The sequence below is a fragment of the Galeopterus variegatus genome, unplaced genomic scaffold (genome assembly GCF_000696425.1).
Source record: "Galeopterus variegatus unplaced genomic scaffold, G_variegatus-3.0.2 Scaffold7374, whole genome shotgun sequence".
NCBI lineage: Eukaryota > Metazoa > Chordata > Mammalia > Dermoptera > Cynocephalidae > Galeopterus > Galeopterus variegatus.
This window is the reverse complement of record NW_007733485.1, coordinates 44,191-52,029: the sequence shown is the minus strand read 5'-3', so window position 1 is coordinate 52,029 and position 7,839 is coordinate 44,191.

The window sequence follows — 7,839 nt, the reverse complement described above, 5'->3', positions numbered from 1 at the left end:
GCCCGTACCGGACTGGGACCGGCAACGGGATCGCAACCCTCGGGGCTGCACCTGCCCCTCACTCAGCCAGTGAGCGGGAACCGGTCTGTATGTGGGATCCGAACCCTCGGCGGGAGCGCCGCCGCGCTCCCAAGCGGTGCACTGTAGCAGTGTGCCACCGGGCCGGCCCATGTGGGTCTATTTCCAGGTTATTTTGTTCCATTGTTCAGTTTGTTCCTCCACCTTATTCTCCTCCGGGAATGTCTCACCTCTCCTTAGGTCTCTTCCCTTACACATAAGTTTTAGAATCAGCTTGACAATTTCTCTTTAAAAACCTTTCTGGGATTTTGATTGGAAATACAATAGATTTACAAATCAAATTCAACAGCACATTAACAAAATAATTCACCATGATAAACAGAGATTTATCTCAGGAATGCAAGGATGGTTCAACATATGTACAGTATAAATGTGATACACCACATTAATAGAATGAAGGGCAAAACCCATATGATAATATCAGCAGATGCAGGAGAGGAATTTGACAAAATTCAACATCCTTTCATGATAAAAATCTCAACAAATTAGGTATGGAAATGATGTACCTCCACATAATAAAGGCAACATGTGACAGCTCACTGCTAACATGAGTAACATTTTTATTCAATGGTAAAAAGCTGAAAGCTTTTCCTCTAAGATCAGGAACAAGACAAGGATGCCCACTCTTGCCACTTCTGTTCAGAATAGTACCGGAAACCCTCGCCATAGAAATTAGGGAAGAAAAAGAAACAAAAGGCATCCAAATTGAGAAGAAAAAAGTGAAATTATTGCTGCTTGAAGGTAACATGATCTTATATATAAAAAACCCTGAAGACTCCACCAAAAAACTGTTAAAGCAGATCTACAAATTCAGTAAAGTTGAAGAATACAAAATCAACATACAAAAATCAGTTGCGTTTATACACACTAACAAAGAACTACCTGAAAAAGAAATCAAGAAAATAATCCCATTTATAGTAGCATTAAGAACAATAGAATAATCAGGAATAAATTTAACCAGGAAGGTGAAAGATCTGTATCCTGAAACCTATAAGACATTGATGAAAGAAACTGAAGATGACACAAATAAATGGAAAGATATCCCATGCTCATGGATCAGAAGAATTAATATTGTTGAAATGTCCATACTACCCAAAGTGATCTACAGATTCAATGCAATCCCTATAAAAATTCCAATGGCATTTTTAACAAAAATAAAAAATATAATTCTAAAATTTGTATGGGACCACAAAACACCAAAGAAATCTGAGCAAGAAGAACAAAGCTGGAGGCATCATGCTTCATGACTTCAAATTATATCACAAAGCTATAGTAATCAAAACAGCATGGTACTGGCATAAAAACAGACACATAGATGAATGAAACAGAATATAGAGCTCAGAAATAAACACATAAATATATAGTTAAATAATTTTCAACAAAGGTGTCAAGAATACACAAGGGGAAAGGGCAGTCTGTTAACTAAATGGTGTTGGGAAAATTGGATCCTTATCTCACATGATACACAAACTCAACACCAAATAGATTAAAGAATTAAATCTAAGACGTGAAACCATAAAACTCCTAGAAGAAACATAGGGGAAAAATCTCCTTGTCAGGCTGGATTACAGACCCCTCTGTCCCGTCCTGTGCAGGTCCCAAGTCAGGTAAGCAAAAGAAATACCAAGCAGACCCTGGGAAAGTGGACATACTTTATTCTTAGACATGAGCTCTGCTGACCAGTGGTTGAGAGCCATTGCCTTCCATACAAAAGTACACAAAAACAGCAACGAGCCAAAGGGTACATGGGCATGCATGCACACTAACTCTGCTCCCACACAACTTGTTTACAACAGATGTGCTGAATCATACCCAGCTGGGTATGAGGCAAGAGGGCCTGATTGGGCTAACTCCATTTTCCTCACACTCCTTGAGATTGGTCTTGGTAATGATTTGACACCAAAAGGACAGGCAATAAGACAAAAATAAACAAGTGGGACTACATCAAAGTAAAAAGTTCCTGCACAGAAAAGGAAGCAATCAATAAATGGAAAAGGTAACTTACAGAATGACAGAAAATATTTGCAAGCAATATATCCAACAAAGGATTAATATTCAAAATATGTAAGGAACTCATACAACTCAACAGCAAAAAATCCCCAAATGTGCCAATTAAAAAATTGGCAAGTAACCTGAATAGAAATTTTTCTCAAGAAAACATACAAACAGCTGACATTTATATGAAAAGATGCTCAATATCATTAATCATCAGGGAAATCAAATCAAAATCATAATGTGTTATAACCTCATACTTGTTCGAATAGCTATTATCAAAAAGCCAAAAGATAACAAGTGCTGGTGAGGGTGTGGAGAAAAGGGAACTTTTGTGCACTGTTGGTGGGAATGTAAATTAGTACAGACATTATGAAAAACAGTATGGAGTTTCCTCAAAAAACTAAAAATAGAACTATGATATGATCCAGCAATCCCACTTCTGGGTATATATCCAAAGGAAATTAAATCAGTATGTTACAGACATGTCTGCACTCCCATGTTCATTGCAACACTATTCACAATAGCGAAGATATGAAATCACCCTTAGTGTCCTACAACAGATCAATGGCTAGAGAAAATGTGATACATATACAAAATGAAACACTATTCAGCCCTAAAAAAGAAGGAATTCCTGCCATTTGCAACAATGTGGATGAAACTGGAGGACATTATTTTAAGTGAAATAAGCTAGACACAGAAAGACAATTACTGAATGATTGTACTTATATGTATGTGAAATTCAAAAATGTTGGAAAGTTTCAGTTAGGTAGGAGAAATAAGTTCTGAATACCTAAAGTACAGCATGGTGACTATAGTTAATAATAATGTATCTTATACTGGAAATTTGCTAAGAGAATAGATCTCAAGTGTTTAGACACACATACACAAATGGTAACTATGTGAGGTGATGAATATATTAGCTTGATTGTGGAAATAATTTAACAATGTATATATATATATATTAAAAAATCACTTTGTATGCCTTAAATATATACAATTTTTATTTGTCAATTATACCTCAATAAAGCTGGGAAAAAAGATTGAATACTTGTCTTCTATCCATTTAATTTTAGATTTTTCTTTACTAACAATGGACCTCAAATGATATTTGAGTTTATTCTATAATTCTTTATCCAATCTCTTTAGCTGGATTCTTAGCTTTTTTATTTTAAGACTTTCTTCTTCCTATTTAAGTATTTGAGGCTATAAATTACCTATTAAATACTATTTCCATTGCATCTTAATTTTTATTGTGGCTGGATAACTGGTCTGTATGTATCTGAGTCTTTGGGATTTTGAGGGTTGCTTTGTAACTTAGTATGGAGTTTTTGTAAATGTTGCATATGTGCCTAGAAGAATGTGTGTTCTCCCATTGTGGATAACATAGCTCTATATGTATAACGAATAAAACACATTTGTTAATACTGTTGTTCAAATTTCCTTTTGTCAGCTTGATCTATTAATAATTGAAAGAGCTGGATGGATTGAAGCCAACCACTTTGATAAAGTGTTTGTCAATTTCTCCTTATAGTTCTACCAATTCTTAATTTATATGCTTTCAGTCCACTTCCTGCATATAAGTTTAGAATTATTATATCTTCCTGATGAGTTGAAGCTTTGGACATTACATTGTGACCTTCTCCATCTTTAATAATAATTTTTGTATTAAGGTGTATCTTGCCTGGTATTAACATTGCTAGCCAGCCTTCTTTGGTCAGTGTTTGAATTGCTTTCCTGCTTCCTGACATGCAAACTTTGCGTGTCCTCTATGTAGATCTTGTAAATAATATATTGCTTAATTTTGTTTGTAGTTCTAATATTTGTCTTTTAATTCACCATATGACTCAGATCGTATTTCTGGATTCATTTTATTTTCCTCCTGGAGCACTTCTCTAGAAGCTTCATTACTGTTGTTATTTTGGTGCAATTCTCTTGGTCTTTGATTTTCTGGAAATGTCTTTATTTTGTCCTCTTTCACAAAGTTTATTCTTCAAATTGCACAATTCCAAGTTGAGAGCTATATCTTAGCCCTTTAAAATTATAATCCACATGCTTTTTACTTCTCTTTGTTGCTGTTTAAAAAATCTGTCTCAGCTGACATGTTCTTGTGTAGGTGACAGGTCTTTCTCTTCGGCTGCTCTCCTGAGCTTCATTTTACTATAGTCTCTGCCGCTTGCTCACTTTTGTGACTATACCTTCAGTTCCTTAAAAATGTTATTCATCGTTAGTTTACACTGTGTCTGAAAATTACAATGGGGTTCCTGAGGATCTAACTCTATTGTTAGTTTTTTCTGTTGACTGTCACTGTCAGTAGTTTGTTTCCTTACATCTTTGATGATCTCAGAGTATGAACTCAGGCTTAGTTTATATTAATCTGCGGAGAACTGAAGGCCTAAGTTTCAGATGCTGTCCCCTTTATGTGTCTGCTGACAACCAAGGGCACTTCTGATCTGATTCCCTGGGCAGGTTCTTTCCTTTCTTGTCTTCCTCTTCCTTTTCCTTTTTTTTATTTTTTATTTTATTTTATTTTTATTTATTTATTTTTTCCTAACTTTTGATACAAAACTTTCAAAGATACATAAAAAATGGAAAGTTTTCTTTGACTTAACCAGTTCAATGAAAAACTTCTGATCTGATTCCCTGGGCAGGTTCTTTCCTTTCTTGTCTTCCTCTTCCTTTTCCTTTCTTTTATTTTATTTTTATTTATTTTTTCCTAACTTTTGATACAAAACTTTCAAAGATACATAAAAAATGGAAAGTTTTCTTTGACTTAACCAGTTCAATGAAAGTTATAGACATTGTGAAACTTCATCCTTGAATACCTCAACCTGTTGTTTCCTAAGAATAAAGACACTAGTTTGTCATCACAGTATCATGATCACTCTTAAGAAAATTAAGTCAACTGGCTGCTTAGTCATTCCCTAATCTCATCCAACCTGGGCCATATTCACATTTCCATCACTTCCCCTAAGGCTCTTTTGTGGGTTTGTTTTCTTAACTAGGATCCAATCAAAGCTCATGTATTGCAATTGATCGTTATGTTCGTTTCATTCTAGAACAGTCCCCATACTTTTTTTTTTTTTCTTTTTTGTGGCTGGTACTGGGATGAGCCCTGGACCTCGGTATTATCAGCATCACGCTCTAACCAACTTAACTAACCCGCCAGCACCACCCTCCCATACTTTTTTATATAACATAAAGGCTTTTCTCTCATAACCACCCAAGGGGAGTGAGTGACCCAGGATGCCATGTGAATTCCAAGGTGGGGGTCCTGTTGTCACTGTTTCTCAGTGATGAGGAAGGAAGAAAGGAGAAGTAAAAGACAGCCTCCTCAGTGGGGCTGACCCTCCCCTCAGCAGGCACAGAAGGCAGCTGTGGTGACCTGGCTATCCCCTGCACCCTGCCTCTTCTCCCCCAGTCTCTCAACACTTCCACCTCCACTTTTAGAATCATGCTCTTCTTTACAAATGTAAATGTGGAGCCCTAGAGACTGGAGGGACTGGCAGATGTCTCACCTGGACAGGTGAAGCAGAAAGAGGTCAAGAGCAGATAATGTGGATGTCCAGATGCTAAGCTCAGCAGATTTTTGCAAAGTGAGCCCCCACTCCCATGTAACAACCCTCCAAAATCAAGGTGCAGCGCCCAGGAGCTCAAGGGCACAGGTGTCCTCACAGACACGCACGCAGCCCAGGGTGCAGGGCTGAGCCTGGGAGCAGTTTGCCACTGCCAGTGGGGTTCCTGGGCCACATCTCGTACCTGTGGCCAGCACTTCCGATCTGAGCCATTCTCCTGGGCATGCAGTGGCACCTCCTTGGAGTAATGTGCTCTTCTGTGATGACTACAGTAGCATTTTAACTCTTACTGCTTTCTCTCCGGGAACTTTAGTGAAGAAGTGATAACAAAGCTGTTATGTCCTGCTGTTGTGAAGCATCTGGGCAAGAGCTGGTGGAAGAAAGGACGGTGAGTTTGTCAGGAGAAAGCTCTTCCCTAGAACATTCCAGCTCTCTCTTTTAAACAGCATTCTGACCAAAGAAAATGTGCACTGGCCAGGACCCACCAGGGAAGTAGCAGAAGACTCTGGTTCATCGTAATCCTGGCCCCAGGGGCTGGCTCCCATCCCATTCATATCTGCATCTTCCTCCAGCAGGCTGAGAGCAGAGATTTAATAGTTGTGAACTGAATAAACATATGAGCTGGCTGGCTTTTCTCTCTGTGTAATTTGTCCTGCCCTGCAAAAGAAATATTATTACGATAATAATGTATATTTGCCTGTGCTTTACAATGATCAAAGTCCTTCCCTACATGTTCTCGTTTCCTCATTGCTCCTCACAGTAAATCTGTAATCTGTTTTCTATGGTTTGGATGTCCCCCAAAACTCACTGAAGCTTTATCCCCATGGTAACAGTGTTAAAAGGGTGGGAAATCAGACTAAGGCAGTGCTGAAAGGTGGGGCTTTGGGGAGGTGATTGGATTGTGAGGACTCTATCTTCATGAATAGATTAATCCATTCATGGATGAACCGGTTAATGGGTAAGTGGTTTAATTGGTTATCAGGCAGTGCACTGTGGCTTTATAAGGAGAGTGAGTGAGCCCTCGCCCTGTGATACCCTGCACCATCTCGGGACTCCGCAGAGTCTCCACCAAGAAGAGGGCCCTCAGCAGATGTGCATCCTGGACCTTGGACTCCCCAAACTCCAAAACTGTAAGAAATAAATTTCACTTTCTTATAAATTACCCACTTTCAGGTATTCTGTTATAAGCAACAGGAAACAGACTAACATTGTGCTAGTTTTCAAACCTCATCATATTAAATTGCACTTTTCTGATTATAAAAATTTGTTGTAAAAATTTTGCAAACCACAGAAACATGTATAGAAGAGGAAAAAAACAAGCCCTCATATTGTCACCAGCCAGAGATGGCAGCTCTGTTGGCTTTTGTGGTCTGAGTGCTTCATGGGCACTGTTCCTGTGTCCTGATGCCTCCTGTTTCACAGGTGAGAAGAGAAGACAGGACCACGAATGATTAATTTACTATGCTGCAGCAGTCATCTCTGCTCAGAAACACTGGACCATTACTTGGCTGACACACCAACGTGCTTTAGGCCAACCAGCACTTTCTGAGTACTTGCAGGCTTGGGCTAAGCCCTGGGGGATGATGGAGCAGGACACGAAAGCAAACAAAAGATAGCCAGCGTGCTCCAGGAGTTGCAAGGGAGCAAGACACAGGTAGCTGAACAGTCATTCTTGAAGACCACAGCAGTTTCTAAGGCTGTCATAAAAAATTACCACCAACTATTGGTTGCTTTACAACAGAAATTTGTCTGGAGACCGGAAGTTCAAAATCAAGGTGTTGGCAAGAGCAGCCCTCTCTGAAACCTGCAGAGGAGGATCCTTCCTCTCCTCTTTTATCTTTGGGTGGTTGCCGGCAATTCTTGGTATTTATGACAGCATTGCTTCAAGCTCTGCCTCTGTCTTCACAGGGCCACTTTCTCTCAGTGTCCACCCTATACCTAGGATGAGAGTATCTTGAGATCCTTAATTCAGTGCATTTGCAAAGACCCTACTTCCAAATAAGGTCACATTCTGAGGTTCGGGTGGACATGAATTTGGGGTGGACCCTTTCAACTCACTACAGAGTGGTGAGCCTGGAGGGATGGTGGTGGGGGTGGTGTGGGGTCTGTGTGGGGCAATGAGGGGTCACCTTCCATAAAGAGGGAGTTGAGCTGGCCCTCCAACAGTGGATGCAATGCCTGTGTTTACTGTACC